Source organism: Balaenoptera borealis (assembly GCF_965194805.1).
Source record: "Balaenoptera borealis genome assembly, chromosome: X".
Taxonomy (NCBI): Eukaryota; Metazoa; Chordata; class Mammalia; order Artiodactyla; family Balaenopteridae; genus Balaenoptera; species Balaenoptera borealis.
Genome location: NC_138881.1, coordinates 80,250,628 through 80,266,291, shown reverse-complemented (window position 1 = coordinate 80,266,291; position 15,664 = coordinate 80,250,628). Strand labels below are relative to the sequence as shown.

Below are 15,664 nucleotides of genomic sequence, written 5' to 3'. Positions count from 1 at the left end.
CTCAAATGGCTTCCAAGATTACAAACATTCAGTTTTCCTCTCACTTTTCCAGCTGCTTCTTTCCAATCTGCTTTCTAGGTTCTTCCACTTTGACCAAAGATAAGAAATGAGATAATATTTATTAAAGTCCTTGAATAAATTTGCAGTATGTTTTAGGTTATAGAACTAAAACTTAAAGTACAAAAAAAAATGTAACCAAATTTGAAGAGGTATGCTGACCAGAAGAAAAGGTTCTTTTATTCAGGCAAAGTAATAACCCTCCTTAAAAGGTTATGATTAGCACTTTCTCACCATTACAGTTATTTATTCAATTGTAAATATCTACTATAAGTAATTACAGATTATTCCCTGCTTTTATACTTTTCCTTTTCCTGCCTTTAATTGGTCACCTAATGTATTCCTTCCTCATTGCCAATTGACACTCCTCTAACCTCAAAGGAATCTTTGTTCTGAAACCCAATTTCTTTAAACAAAATTCTTCCCCAACACCTGGGCTCCTATTTTATATTTCTATAGTGCTTTCAAATTTACAAAGTAAGTTAATAAAAGAGCAATATTGGGGTAAATTTTATGAAATAATTTAACAACTCAAAACAGTCTAAGGAATGAATTAATTTTCTACTTTCTTTGGTGTCCCTAAACTTTGATGACCAACACAGACTGACCAACATAACCCTTTCTGAGAGCAATAATATTACTCTAAGACACTAACTCAAAGTGTGGTCCCAGGACCCATGGGAGTCTCCAACAACCTTTCAAGTTGTCTGCAGGGTTCTCTTTTTTCCAACTATGTTATTTGTGTGAGGCCTAATTTTTTTTCATATACTTCAACCAAAGCATCATATCACAACAAATTGAAGAAACAGATATGAGAATAATTAAGTCAGCATTAAAGAGATTTAAAAATGTAAACTAATACATGTCTGTCCATTAAATATTTTTAATTTTGAAAATATAATTACTTTTCACAAAACGTTATCTAGTTAAAATTTAATGGTCTTATTATTGGTATTTTAAAATGGATTAATAAATATTTTTAAAATTTCTCAGTTTTAGTTTTTAATACCATAAATATAAATAACTATTATTTATCAGATATTCTTGACCACATAAACAAACACTCCTTGGGGTCTTCAGTAATTTCTAATAGTGTAAAGGAATCCTTAAACCAAATGGTTTGACAACTACTCCTCTGAGAAAATGTTTCTTGATGTATGTCCACTGACCATCTGCATCAGAGCTATCTGGGATACTTGATAAAAATATAGATTTCTTGACTCCATATAAGACCTACTAAATCATAACTTCTGGGGTCATGAACTTACATTTTTACCACGGCCTTCAGGTGATTCTTATGCACACTAATGTTAGAAAAATCTAATAAAGAAGTATATAGACTTTGGAGTCTGATGGATTCAAACTCTAATTCTGCCACTTCCTGTTTGTCACCCTAGCCTATACCACTCTCTACCAACTGATTTCCTGCTCTTACTTTCCCCTCACCCTATCTCCTGAATCCTCTTCCAACTGCATATCCTCTGTTAAATAGTTCCTGATTTCCAGAGTAAGCTGGAAAATTTCTATGTAAGAGGTGTTTAGGGGCAGCAATCTGGTTCTTAGTGAAAGTTAGGGACTCAAAAGTTGCACTTCCATAGGAAGCACATTGCTTTTACTTAGATTGTTTCATTTGGGGCAGCTATGTGGAGACGATAAGATTTTGGAGGGGGTACTATCACCTAGGCTACACCTTGGCATTACCACTTAACTATTTGCTTCTGCTGTTGAACAGGGAAGACCTCAGAGGATTTTATTTTCTATTCTTCACCTTGGAGCACATAGCACAGTGATGATGGCAGCCATTTGGTCTTTCCTTAGCCCTGTCTCAAGTCGGTTATCCTTACAAAGCTGTCATCCACTTCCTCAATGCTCGCTGTGATTTGCATACACAGTTCTGACCAATCAGAGGTCTGAAACTGGTTTCAGATGTCACTGGTTTATCCAGTTAACAGAAACCTAACAGAAATCTGTGAAATTTTGCCCAGCAGTGAACAATCGTTTTAAGAACCACAGGCTTATTTAAATATAGCAAAATTTTCTGCAGAACAGTGCTATTCAAGGTATAGTCCACTAATGAACAAGTTCAGAATCATATAGGTCATTTTTTAAAAAATGCAGAGTCCTATGCTTCATCCCAGACCAAGTATTATCACAGTCTCTGGGAGTAAGACCTCCGAATTTGTAATTTTAATAATTTCCTCAGGTTCTTATGGTAGAAAGTCCAAAAACCATTGCCATGAGGAAATTTCAACAAGAAACAATAAAAATAAGAGGAAACATAAGCATATTCTGTATCACCACCTAGTTCTTTAATTGATAGCAAATGGATAAATGATGTCACCCACATGCTTTTCCATATAGACATAATATTTGCTTCAATCTATGTAAGACTTTATACTATTCTATCAGTGTGCCAGTAGTACCAGGATGAGGGAGGCTAATTCACACTAACTAAAGTCACACTATATCAATGTATAAATCAGATGTCCATCCATTAGTTTATAATTGGAAATATTGTAAGTACAGGAATGTTCAGTTTGATAACCAGCATATCCTGAATCTATTAGATAATACATGTACAAAACAAAATTATAATCATAAATTACCATGGTGAGCCTGGAATCATTAAAAAATGGGTCAGTAGATATTCTTAATGATTACTGCCTCAAGATTTAATTTGATCTACCTACCAATCTCCACCATTGGGCTGGGGACTAGAGTATTCCAATCTGATAATCAGGGCACTCTCTTTCCTAGCCATTTCTGTAAACTCACAGCTAGTTCTATGATTTTCCCTAATGTAGTAATTTTCTTTCTGATAATTCAGTCTTAACTGATCAGCCATTAACTGATTAGATTTTACCTTTTCAATTTATGATCACATTCTATTCATGCCTCCCTGAAGCTCAACCAAAACTTTGAGTGTTTCCAAATTGAATTATCTACTCACAAGCAGGCTCTTGGGTTAATTTTGCAGGTGGCTTATCTTTTATGGCTTTTAATTTTTCTCAACTTCACCTTGAATTTTTGACCCCATTGCACAGAAAAAAGGCAAAACTATGGAGACAATAAAAAAAAAAATCAGTGGTTGCCAGGGATGGGGCTGTGGGGGAGGGAGATGAATAGGCAGAGCACTGAGGATTTTTAGGGCACTGAAAATACTCTGTATGAAACTATAACGGTGTATGCATGTCATTATACATTTATCCAAATCCAGAGAATATACAACACCAAGAGTGAACCCTAAGGTAGACTTTGGGTGATTATGATGTGTCAGTGTAGGTTCATCTTTGGTTAAAAAAAATACCATTCTGGTGAGTGATGTTGATAACGGGGGAAGCTATGCGTGTGTGGAGGGCAGAGAGTATATGGGAAATCTCTGTACCTTTCTCTCAATTTTGCTGTAAACCTAAAACTGCTCTAAAAAATAAAGTCTTAAAAAAAGACATTCCAAATGAAATTACTATAAATGATAAGCATGCCATACCATCTTTCCGAAAAGATGTTCAGCCATATTGGCATTTCCAGCTTTTTACATTTCTACTGCACTTTGTCTGGTTTTGTTTTTGCTTTTTTGGTCTTATCTTAACCTTCTAAACAAATGAGATGATTCCTTTCCTGCCAACCCAATGCAATTCTTCTATGTGGGCACTCATTCTTATCCGAAGATTTTTTAAAAGGTCTAAAATATGTGTTTTTCACTGGCTGATAATCAAAATTTATTTTTTAATGAAGACTGTATTTATAATTCATTTATCTAAGAAATTCTTTTTTCAGTCTTTGTTTAGGCCTTATAGATTGTGGAAGTATTTCAAAAAAGCAACTTGAGGAAAGCTAACCTTATTGTTACTTCAAAGTTATGGAAGCTCATTATGAAATTTTTTTCAAAAGCATTAGTTATAAAAAGCAAAAACAGTAAAATTAGTACTAAAATGCATGGATATGTGGTAAATTGAGAAGGACCTTGGATTTAGAAAAGGGTTCTAATGCTGCATCTTAGCTATACTAGTTATATAACCTTAGGCTGTTCTTTTAGCCTCTGTGAGCCCAGTCTTCACATTGACAAAATAAGAAAAGTTGTCTCTGTCTATTTTATGGGTTTGGGTGAAAATCAAATAAGGTAATATATGTTAACATACTTCAAAAAGGTAAATGTTACAGGCTGATGTAATTTCATATTCTTATAATTGTTAGTATTAAGAATTATCATGATATCATGAGGGCATAAAGGGAGGACCTATGACAAACTTTGAAATTAAAGTATATCTGAGTGACATTACACACACACACACACACACATACAATGGTAAGGTTTTAGGAGGGTGCTATAAAAAATACAGATTGCTATGCAAATGTTATGCATCACGTATACCCCACTTGCATACATATTATTCTTTACTCTTTTTTGTGTCCAGTCCATCTTCCACACTGCTAACTCTAGTCACCTTTCTTTAAAGTTGGTCACTCCCTAATGTTTATTTAATTAAATTTGAATTCCTTAGTTTGGCAGAATGACCCTGATCTTGAGCTTCTCCAAACTCATCTCTCCTTAACTTTCTTCCTCTTATTCTCTCTTCTTCCTCCATGTATCACTGAAATCCCTATGCTTTAGTCACAGAAAATACCTCACTATTCCTCAAATATTCCAGTATCTTTCCTAACTCTTTGACTTTGTACAAACATGTTGTTTCCTTTGCCTAAAATACCTTTCTTTTAATTCCCAACTTTCCAGATCCTCCTAGCAGGAAACAATTTCTTTCTCCTTTATGTTGCCATGGCATGTTCACTAATTCATTCAGCCAATATTTATTGAGTGCTTACTATGTGCCCAGCACTGTGCTAGAAAATGCTGGTGACATTACAATACAATCACAGTCCCTAAACTCATAGATTTTAGGACCACTCATATTAAATAAATAACCTACAAATAACTATATAATTAAAACTGTGATAGTGCTATAAAGAAAATGCATAGGGTTTGATAACAGCACATAGCTAGTACTTAGTAAATGGGATCAGGGAAGACCTCTCTTTGAAAGAGGGATTTAAAATAAGACCTGAAAGATGAATAGTCATGAGCCAGGTAAAGAGGATGAGGGCCAATTCAAAGCAGAAGGAAAAACATATATGAAGGTACTGAGACAGGAATGAGCTTGGCTCCATCAAGAAACAATAGGCTAATATGACTGGAGGGTAATGATTAATGGTGATGGTGGCATGGGATAATGCTGAGGAAATGGGCAGGAGCATGATCATGAAGGACCTTATTGACAATATTAAAGATTTTGAACTTTGTCCAAAAACTCATGGGAAAAGTTCTGAATAGAGGAGAAATAGAGACATGCTCATATTTGTATTTTAGAAAAATCATTCTCTCTACTATGTGGAAAAGAGATAGGAGATAAGATTGGATACAGAAGGAACGTTAGTCTAGGTGAGATATGACGGTTAGTTGGACTAGGTTGGGGCTAGAATGCTATGGCTCTTGAATAACATACTTAACTGGGCAACATATTGTACATCAAATGTGGAACCACTGAAAAGTTTAAGCAGGGAAGTGACGTTATCATATATTCATTTTTAAAAGCTCACTTTGCCCCACGTATGAAGAAATGATATTTTGGTTTAAGAAGGAATGCAGAACAGTAGTCCAGGTATGATAATTTGGATGGGGTGGTGGCAGTCGATGAAGATGGTCTAGACTAGGATGTTGGCACTAGAGTAGGAGACAAATGAGCAGATATGAGATACTATTTTGGAGCTAGAAGCAAGAGGACTTGGTGACTGATTGGATATGGGGTAAGGGAGAAAAAGAAATCAAGGATAACTACCAAGTATCTGGAACTCGTTAGACAGAGGTGCCATTTATTGAGATGGGGTCACTAAAGAAGATTAGTAGTAAAAGGTGGGTGAGCAAATTCATTTCTGTACATGTTAATTTTGAGATGTCTGCTAGACATCCAAATAGAGATTTTGAATAGGCAGTTGATTATGAGTCTGGGGCTCCAAGGATGCACACTTGGCTGTCTACCTGATATTGATACTTCAGACTCTTAAGACTTGTAGACTTGAAGCATACTTGCAGACTCTGACACTACATGGAGAATTTCTTTAGGGCAGCAATAATGATTAATTCATCTATTGTTTCTTGTGGTATCAAACACATAAGAAATGCTCGATATATCTGTTTATTTGAATTAAATTATGTAGTCAATTTCAGTCACTGTTTCATCACAACTCTAAACACATAATCAATGCTATAAAAAAATTATTCAGTAACCCATATGTTTTGTCTTTACATGACAAGTGGTAGTTTAACATGTTTTTTGAATGAATTGGCATAACTCAATAGATATTCTATCACTGGGCTTTTGGAATTAGAAGTGCTTGGAACACAAATTCTCATAAAAATACACACATGTTAGAACTTCTGGCTATGGCTAGGTGAGGAGGTTAGGAAATCTTTCCCAAAAGCACTATAAACCTGGACAAAATTAAAAAAGCAACCATTTCAGCACTCTGGAAATTGACCAAAACTATATATCCATCTGAGGAGTGTTTATTCCTGAAACATCGCTGACCTTGGAGTACAAAGAGTGGGAATCTGTGGCATTAGGACCTGAAGCTGCTCCCATACCCTCCACACTCCAGTTCATTCAGCACAGAGGTTCTGTCAGGACTTATACACTAAAACCCACAAAACATTGCTGAGAGAAATTAAAGAATATCTAAATAAATAGATATTTCATGCTCTTAGATAGGAAGACTCAATGTTATCAAGATAGTAATTCATCCTAAATTGATGGATAGACTAAATGCAATCCCTATCAAAGTCCCAGCTGGCTTCTTTGCAGAAACTGATATTGATGAGCTGATCTTAAATTTCAGATGGAAATACAAGGGACCAGAATAGCCAAAACAAACTTGAAAATGTGGAACAAAATTGGAGGACTCACACTTCCCAATTTCAAAACTTAAGATAAAGCCACAGTTAATCAGACAGTGTAGTATTGGCCCAAAGATAGGCATATAGATAAGTGGAACAGAACTCAAAGTTCAGAAATAAATTCTAACATTTATGGTCAGTAGATTTCCAACAAAGGTACCAAGACAATTCAATGGGGGAAAGGATAGTTTTTTCAACAAAGGAGTTGGGACAACTGGATACCCACATTTAAAAAAAAAGAGAGGGAATTCCTTGGCGATCCAGTGGTTAGGACTCAGTGCTTTCACTGCTGAGGGCACAGGTTCAATCCCTGGTTGGAGAACTAAGATCCCGCAAGCTGCATGGTGTGGCCAAAAAAAAAAAAAAAAATTTAGAGAAAGAAATTAGACCCTTAATTCGTACCATATACAAAAAATTAACTCAAAATGGATCACAGACCCAAATTTAAGAGCTAAAATATATAACTTCTAGTAGAAAATATAGGAGAAAATATTTGTGACCTTGAGTAGGGCAGAGAGTTCTTAGATACAATATTGAAAGCATGATACATAGAAGAAAAAATTGATCAATTTGAATGTATCAACTTTCGCTCCTCAAAAGTCACCAATAAGAAAATAAAAGTACAAGCCACAGACTAAAAGAAAGCATTTGCAAATGACAGATCTAATAAAAAGCTTGTAGATCCACAGCCATGGCCAGTCCAGGGGCTGCTTTCTGCTGCCTGGGTGCCTTGTCCGGAGTGGGGGCCTTAGGCTTGGTCTCCTATGGGGCACACTTAGCCCAGTTCCTGGATGCCTACAGGAAGGAGCTCTTTCACAAGACCAACAAACACCACTTTTTACACAGCCTGGCCCTGCTAGGGGTGCTCCTGTGCAGAAAGTCCCTCTGGGCAGGGTTACTGCTAGCTTCTGGAACTACTTTTTTCTGCACCAGCTTTAACTACCAGGCTCTGAGTGGACACCCCAGTGCCCATACTTTGGCCCCTGTGGGAAGGAGTCTGCTACTTTTGGGCTGGCTTGCCTTGGCTCTTTGAGCTTCCTTGTGTTTAATTTCTGGGGACTTTTTTTAGAATTGGAGCAGGGATGGGATTAAAAGAGAAAGGCAAATTAAAAAATAATAATAATAATAAAATAAGAAGCTTGTATACAGAATATTTGAATAACTCTTACAACTCAATAATTATTAGGAAGACAAAAACCTAATTAAAAATAGGCAAATGATTTGATTAGACATTTCATCAAAGTTATGAATAGCTGAAAAGCATATGAAAAGATATGCAACATCATTAGTCATTAGGGAAATGTAAATCAAAATCCCAATTAGAAACTACTACATATCCACTAGAATGGCTATAATAAAAAATACAAATGGTACTAAGTGTTGGGGATGCAGAGAAAGCAGACCACCTGTGCATTGTTGGTGGGAACATAATATGGTACAGACACTTTGGAAAATATTTTGCAGTTTCTTAATAAGTTAAACATAAATTTATCATATAATAGCCATTTTACTTTTAGGAATCTAACCATAAGAGATAAAAATATATGTCCAAAAAAATATGTCCACACAGAGGCATGTTGTAACTATTCATAGTAGCATTATCCATAATAAGAAAAAACTGGAAAAAATCCAAATGTCCATCACCTAGTAAATGGATGAACAAAATGTGATATATTTACACAATGGAATACTATTAATCACTTAAAAGGAACAAGCTATTGATACATGCTACAACATGAATACACCTTAAAAACATGCTCAGTGAAAGAAGCTACACACAATGGACCACATATTATATGATTCCATTTATATGAAATGTATAGAAAAGGCAAATTTACAGAGAAAGAAAACAGAAGAGTATTTGCTTAAGCCTGGGCATGGGAGAAGAGATTAACTGCTAATGAGTATCACAGAATTTTTAGATGATGGAAAAATTTTTAAATTGAATTGCGGTGATTGTTGCACGATTCTATTAATTTACCAAAATCATTGAATTATACACTAATAAGAGTGAATTTTATAGTATGTATACTACATTTCAAAAGATCTGTTTTAAAAAACACAGAGATATTTTAAATGGAATAATTTGGTGGACTTCCTTTACAGCACCTACATGGCTTTCCTCAGGCTTACCATATTTTCATAATTTCTTCATTTACACTAACACTTCTTACATAACAATGAGTCACAAGCCTATATTTCCAGCCCTGACCGCGAAGCTTTTTCCCAGTTCTAACTTCATATATCCAGTTACGTTTCAGACTACTCCCTGCTAACTAACTTCTCCACCTCAATAAACTTTCCTTCTCAATTTTCCCATAACTATTAGTTATTCCTGCTTTTTACATCTTCTCATACCCTTAGTACCGATATAAAACATTTTCACATGATATGTTTTACTTATTAATATAACTGCTCCTGCGATACTGCATGCTTTTATTTTTTTCTCTCCCAAATTAGACTGTGAGCTACATCAAAGGCAACTTTGATACAGAAGGTGATCATTAAATGAATGTTGATTTAAATTAATAATTTGCAATTCTTGCATTTGTTTATCATAAGTTTATGAGTGCCTACTATGTGTAAAACACTGGATTCAGTGCCATCAAGGAAGCAAAGAAATATATGATACATGATCTCTCTTCTGAAGGAGTTTATAATCAAGCTGGGCACATAAAGAGTTAGCAAATACAAGACTACCATTCAAAAAGGATGTCAAGAAGCAATCCATGATTAAGAAAAAAGGGGGAAACAAAACCAGTGATTCCAGGATCAGAAAAAGAGCTAAACTGAGCCTTAGAAGAGATAAGTTGGATATTAAAAAGTGAGAGAGGTTGAGAAGATTTCAGGCAGGGAAAATGGACTGAGAAGGGCAGAGATGAGAATTCAGGGTTTATGTAGAGGATTGGGGAGAAAATTAAGTTAGAAAAGTGGATTGAGGTCAGAAATTGAATGGCCATGAAGGCCTGATTAAGTTGTCCAGACTTTATTCTGTTAAAATAGTCATTTACTGAGCATTTACTATGTGATTTGTGGTTTATATGCATAGTGGGCATTTGTTGTATGTTGGATATTGGGTATCCATTCCCTCAGTCTCATAGCACTGATTTTCTTTTGAGAAGAATCCAGTGGGACTGTAACTAGAGGCCTTACCCTATTGTAGTTAAGGGTCAAGCAATTAAATTGAAAGTGACTGAAGTTTCAGTTTATCTCATCCTCAACATCATGATTAGACTATTCTGGTTATGAGGCCCTTGTGTTTTCTGCTTCCTAGGTATTCAGAGCTACTTCAGTTCCTGCGTGTTTCCAGACCTGACTCACCAGCTTTCCACAGATTCTGTGATACCTTCTTATTTTCCAATGAATTAAACTTTGAATAAAATAGCCAGAGTTGATTTATGGTGCTTGCAACTGAAAAGTCCTAATTGATATAGTTATATATTATTTTCCACATTCCACTGATAAAGAGACTGTGGGTTAGTGAGATTAAGTAACTTCTCAATGCCAGACAGCTAGCAAGTGGCAAATGTGGGTATGTTTGATTATGGAATCTAATTTCTATAAAATTATTTACCAGAGGCTGCATGGCATGACCAAGACTCAAACTCTAGTTTGTCTGACTTCGAAACTGGTATTTTTTTTCCCTACACCACTCTGCCTTTCAATGAGAATTCACTGTAGATTTTCAAGAAGGGTATGATATGATGAAAACGGCATTTTAGAAAGGTTAATTTCACAATAGAATATAGGCTGGAAGGGAAGCAAGAGAGCTTGAGGTAGGGAGATAGATGACGAGGATGAGGTAAATAATCCAGGTGGAAAATGACAGTGGTCTGAAATAGTGAAATGACAGTTAGAATGCAAGAGAGTATAGACGGGGAACAGTAACTAGAATACTTTATCAGTTGTCATAGCTATCTCTCTGAAATGTGCATCCCATTAATTTTTACTATTTTATAATAACTTCGGTTCAGTGATTTCAAATTTCAGTCCAGTAAGCATATGTCTTTTACTGAGTTAAACAGAATCTCTTAGTAAGCGTATTATAAATGTACATCATTTGCAGCTAAATTATATGTACATCATTTGCAGAAAAATGCAATTTGCCTAGTGATTTTATGATCAAGCAATATTTTATGGCTTTAAATTTCTTCAAATCATCACAAAACCACAGGAAAGAAAGGATATCACAAAATCCAAATAGTTATTTGTAAGAATTGGCCTAAGTTTTCCCCACAAAGCTAAAAATAAACTTCTCAGAAGAATGGTTAATCTACTCATGACCTTCATTTTCCAGGTAACCTGAGCCTCTAGAAGCAAGAGTCATTTTCTCCATTAAAAAATGGCTGTACAAGTCAATAGGAAAAATGATATGAGTTTTGAAATAAGAGGAAAGGAAACAATTTGAATGAAAGAAATGTATACAGATCAGGCTATATAAGTGCTGCTCAAGCAAAAGATACTTCCTACTTTGCAAAAGCAATAATTGGGACAGTACTCAAGTTCTCCATATAAACCTTGCTTGACTAAACAACAACCCAAACTTTGCGCAAACAGCGTTATTCATTGTTGCCTTAACTTTTTCCTTTTTAGTTACAAAAATAATATATGCTCATAATTTTAAAATTCAAAAAGTACTTCAGAATAGAAAATAAAAGTTTAAAGCTTTTTCTTCTACCTAATTACATCAGTTTAGTGTGTATATTTTCAGACATTTTTCTATGAGTATGAAAACACACACATGCACACTCCGTATATGTACCTTTTTATATGTATTTTTTACATAGATGAGATCATACTGCAGATATTGCTTTGCAACTTGGCTTTTTCATTGACACTCTACTGTGGGCATCTTTTGCACATATTGAGAACCAGTTCTTTTGTTCTGTTACCAAGGCAGATGTGTTCTCAAGCCCTAGTTTCTGGCATTTTCCCAATCATTTAAATGCTTCAATAACTGCTTTTTGTGTTAAGAAAAACATGACTTCCCAAGGAAAAGTACACTTTAAATAATAAAGAAATTGGGGAATTTGTTTCTTAATATGCTACAAGAAAGGAAAATTCAATGTGACATGTAGATGCTTAATTCAAACAGCAAGGCTCTGGCAACAAACAAAATCTGGTTCTCAGAGTAGCCTTTTCAAAAAATTATTTTATTGTGATAAGAACTCTTAACATGAGATCTATCCTCTTAACAAATTTTAAGTGTACAATACATTATTGTTGACTATATGTACGGTATTGTACAACAGATCTCTAGAGCTTATTCATCTTACTTAGCTGAAACTTAATTTGTGGCTATTTTTATGATATCCAGAGTACAATTTATTAAAAGGAGATGCCTTGATATTTTGATATATATTTTCCTTTAAATGCCGAATATTTGTAAAGAAATTTTCAGATAATTATTTTCTAGAAATCTTGTCTTATGAAAGAAAATACTAATGAAACAGAGGGTTAAGTAAAGAGACATATTAATTTAATATTATAGATCCTCATTAAATTCCAGAATTTTTCTTCTAAAGACTCTGCATAGTCTCCTAGCTATTAATAAAGTATGTGAGGTGATCTTATTTAGAAGTTGGTTGCTAAAAACTAATTCTTTAAATACTGAAAATGTACTAAACTAATGTGATTTGCTGCATGGTAGGTATACACCAGTAAATTTGGCATATTTAGGAGATGGGACAATTGTTAAATAAAAGTAGGATGTAATTAAAAGCTAAAAATGTTTTTTACTTCAACAGCAAGTAAAAACACTCCTGCTCTCAGGAATCCAGTTCATTAGTTTAAGAAGTTGGTTTTTTAGTACTAAGTTTGTTCTTGTGCAGAGCAATACTCTGTGTGAGGATGGAGAGTTACATACAAGAAAATATCTCAGTCCCCGTCCTAGGGAAATTTAAAATATACTTGGGGAAAGAACGTGTGTTTGTAAAAGAAATGTGGCTAGGTGGTTCTGTTATAATGTTTATCAAAAAGTATACAAAACTTTAATGTAGCTTCAGTAAATAAGCCCTGAAATAAATGAAGAGTTGAAGAACTACATCCCACTGGGCAAGCATTCCTGGAAAAGATAAGTTTAGTAAGGAAGTTAGAATTCACTGATAGAGCACTCACCATGTTCAAAGCATTTTACATGTATTATGTTATTTAAAGCTCACCATGGTTCTATGAGGAAGGTACTATTAGTACCCTCATTTCACAGACGAGGATACTGGGGCAAAGGGAGTTGAAAAATTTGCCCAAGGTCACCAGATACAGCTTATGCTTATATGCACAGATCTGATTCCAGACAGTGGAGTATCACCAAAACTTTGGGATTAGAACAGGGATAGGATAAGTATTTTCAGGAAGATTTTTCAAAACACTATGTATAGCATATATTAGAAGCTAAGGAGCAGCATGGAGAGCACTGTAAGCAGATTGGTCATGTAGTCTAATAATTCATGTAATTCTGTCTTTGTGCCATTTTTAACCTTTCTTCCAAAGAAGGCTAGACACATTCTCATGATGCCAGATAATGAAATTGTGTTAATTAGAGCATTTCGTTACCTCTAAACAAACAATGCTTAGTTAGTCTTTTAGACAGACAAACATTGGTTATAAAACAAGACAGACAAAACTGGTCAATATCATAATTTTGAAATTTTGGTTACAACTGTTTTAAAAGAGTCACTAAAACACAGTTATGAATCTGAAGAGTTTATGGTTGCATTTCTTGTTTCTTTCTCTGTATTAAATAGATTTTTTGATAACTAAAACAATGAGTTCATTAGCCATTCTGTTCATTTACTCTCTTGTAGTCAGTCATGATGTCATTTCCTCGCCTCTTCTCTTTCATTGATGAGTTACAGAAGAGTGAAGAGTTAGCTATCTTCACCTTGAAAGTATTAATACTAACTAGATTTGCTGAAGCATTAGTCTTTACTACATGATAAGCATGTAATTTAACTGAAAAGCCTGCCACAGTGGACAATAAACCAAGGATATTAGTTCTCACTTTAACAACAAAATGTGACTTTGGGTCACAAGGCAAATTTAACTTATCTTCTAAGTTGAAAGGTATGGTGCGCATATAAAACACAGCAACTCAAGCTGATTAAACTTATTAGCCTTGGCCCTGGATCATACTTACTTAACTGGGATAGGAATCCCTATGCGGCCCTGTGAATGGTATAATAACAGACAGCACTTATAGAACCTTTATGCGTATGAATAAATAATTTACACAGATTAGCCCCTTAATGCTTATGTAACAACCCAATAGGGCTATTCCTATCATCATCCTCTTTTTAAAAGAAAACTGAGAGTTGGAGATGTGTGACTTGTCTAGGGTTATACAGACAGTAAGCGGAAGGATTTAAATTCAGGCAGTCTGACCCCAGAGCCTGTGCTGTTGCCTGAAACACAGGAAAATGGAGCGGATCATCCTGGGTGTCAGTTTTACTCAGGGACCAGGAATCTTATATAAAAACTATGTCAATAAATTATGGAACACAAGTCAAATATTGAAAGGAAACATAGATAAAATATAAATTTCAAGGGAGTTTCCTGCTTTCAATGGGTAGCTTCAGGTCATATCTTCAGGCTCCTCGAAGTACAGGTTCCTTTGCTGCTGGGGATACTAAATGGAAAAATTCCTAGGATATTTTTCATTTAACTGTGGATTGAATACATTAGCATTTACTTTAAGCTCTGACCTCCCAGTGTTTGGCTGTTAACCAAATGAAGTCATTAGGCATGTTGAATTTAATGAAAACCATCTTTTTCATTAAACTAGCTTGTTCTAGTATACCTTGTCAGTTCAAGCTAAGTCTCTTGTAAGTCAGAGGAACTTGAGTACTGATGCCCCTATAGGTGCTAATACCATGAGGACATAACTATTACCAGAGGAATGGAAAACTGGCCAGGGCTGTCACTTAACTCCAGTTCTAGTACCTCTGTCCAAGAGTTCACTCACTTCTGTTCATTAAAGATGGTATAGTAGAGTGGTTAAGAACTCAACTTCTGGAATCAAACCATCTGGTTTCACAACTGGGCTCTTTTGACTATAAACTGTGTGACCTTGGACAAGTTATTCACTTAGTCTCAGTATCCTCATTGAGGATATAATACTAAGGATGAGATGAAGATGTCATAAAAGGATAGTATAAGGATGATAATGAACCCCTCAATGGGTTCATTAAAATACTAAAAATAAAGCACTTAGTCCAGTGTCTGATACATGAAAGTGATAAATAAAGTTAGTTATTATTATTCAGTGACAACTATGTATACTTACTACACAATGCTTATGCTTAGGGTAATCATCCATTATTAGAGGACCTGAACAATCTTTATTTACTCCTTAATTTGCCCCTAAACCAAAAACATTAACATTTGTGAAAATGACTTTTTGCATACATAATAATATATGTAAAAGTGTGTTAACTGCAGAATTGTTTGTAGTGACGAATACATGGAAAGTCCTAGAATGTCCATCTAATAAGGAAGGCCTCAGTTTTCCCAGTCTGTATAAGGAGATTGGACTAGATCATTTCTAAAATCCCTTCCACCTCCAACAAGGACAATATTTTCACCAGTTGTTAGTTAGGCTTGACACCAATACTCTAAGCAATAGAAATGAGACAGGAAAATCTAAGGTATTAGGTGGGTATTTAA

General features: G+C 34.9%; 1 protein-coding gene and 1 pseudogene across 6 annotated transcripts in view; one reads left to right on the top strand and one right to left on the bottom strand.

The window, feature by feature from the left end:
• FAM133A (family with sequence similarity 133 member A) overlaps positions 1–15,664 on the bottom strand; it is a 65,361-nt gene that overhangs the window by 40,650 nt on the left and 9,047 nt on the right. For 3 of the 5 annotated variants that reach the window (XM_082377525.1, XM_082377524.1, XM_082377527.1), the window contains exons 3-4: positions 7,230–7,340; positions 1–87 (exon numbers count right to left, since the gene is read on the bottom strand). The gene's annotated coding sequence lies outside the window, so the exon portion shown is untranslated. The remainder of the gene's footprint in view (positions 88–7,229; positions 7,341–15,664) is intronic. The other 2 variants (XM_082377526.1, XM_082377528.1) reach the window with 1 other exon arrangement.
• On the top strand, positions 7,673–9,488 carry LOC309620760 (transmembrane protein 256 pseudogene; annotated as a pseudogene). Its single transcript has one exon. The product of its transcript is annotated as a transmembrane protein 256 pseudogene (transcript).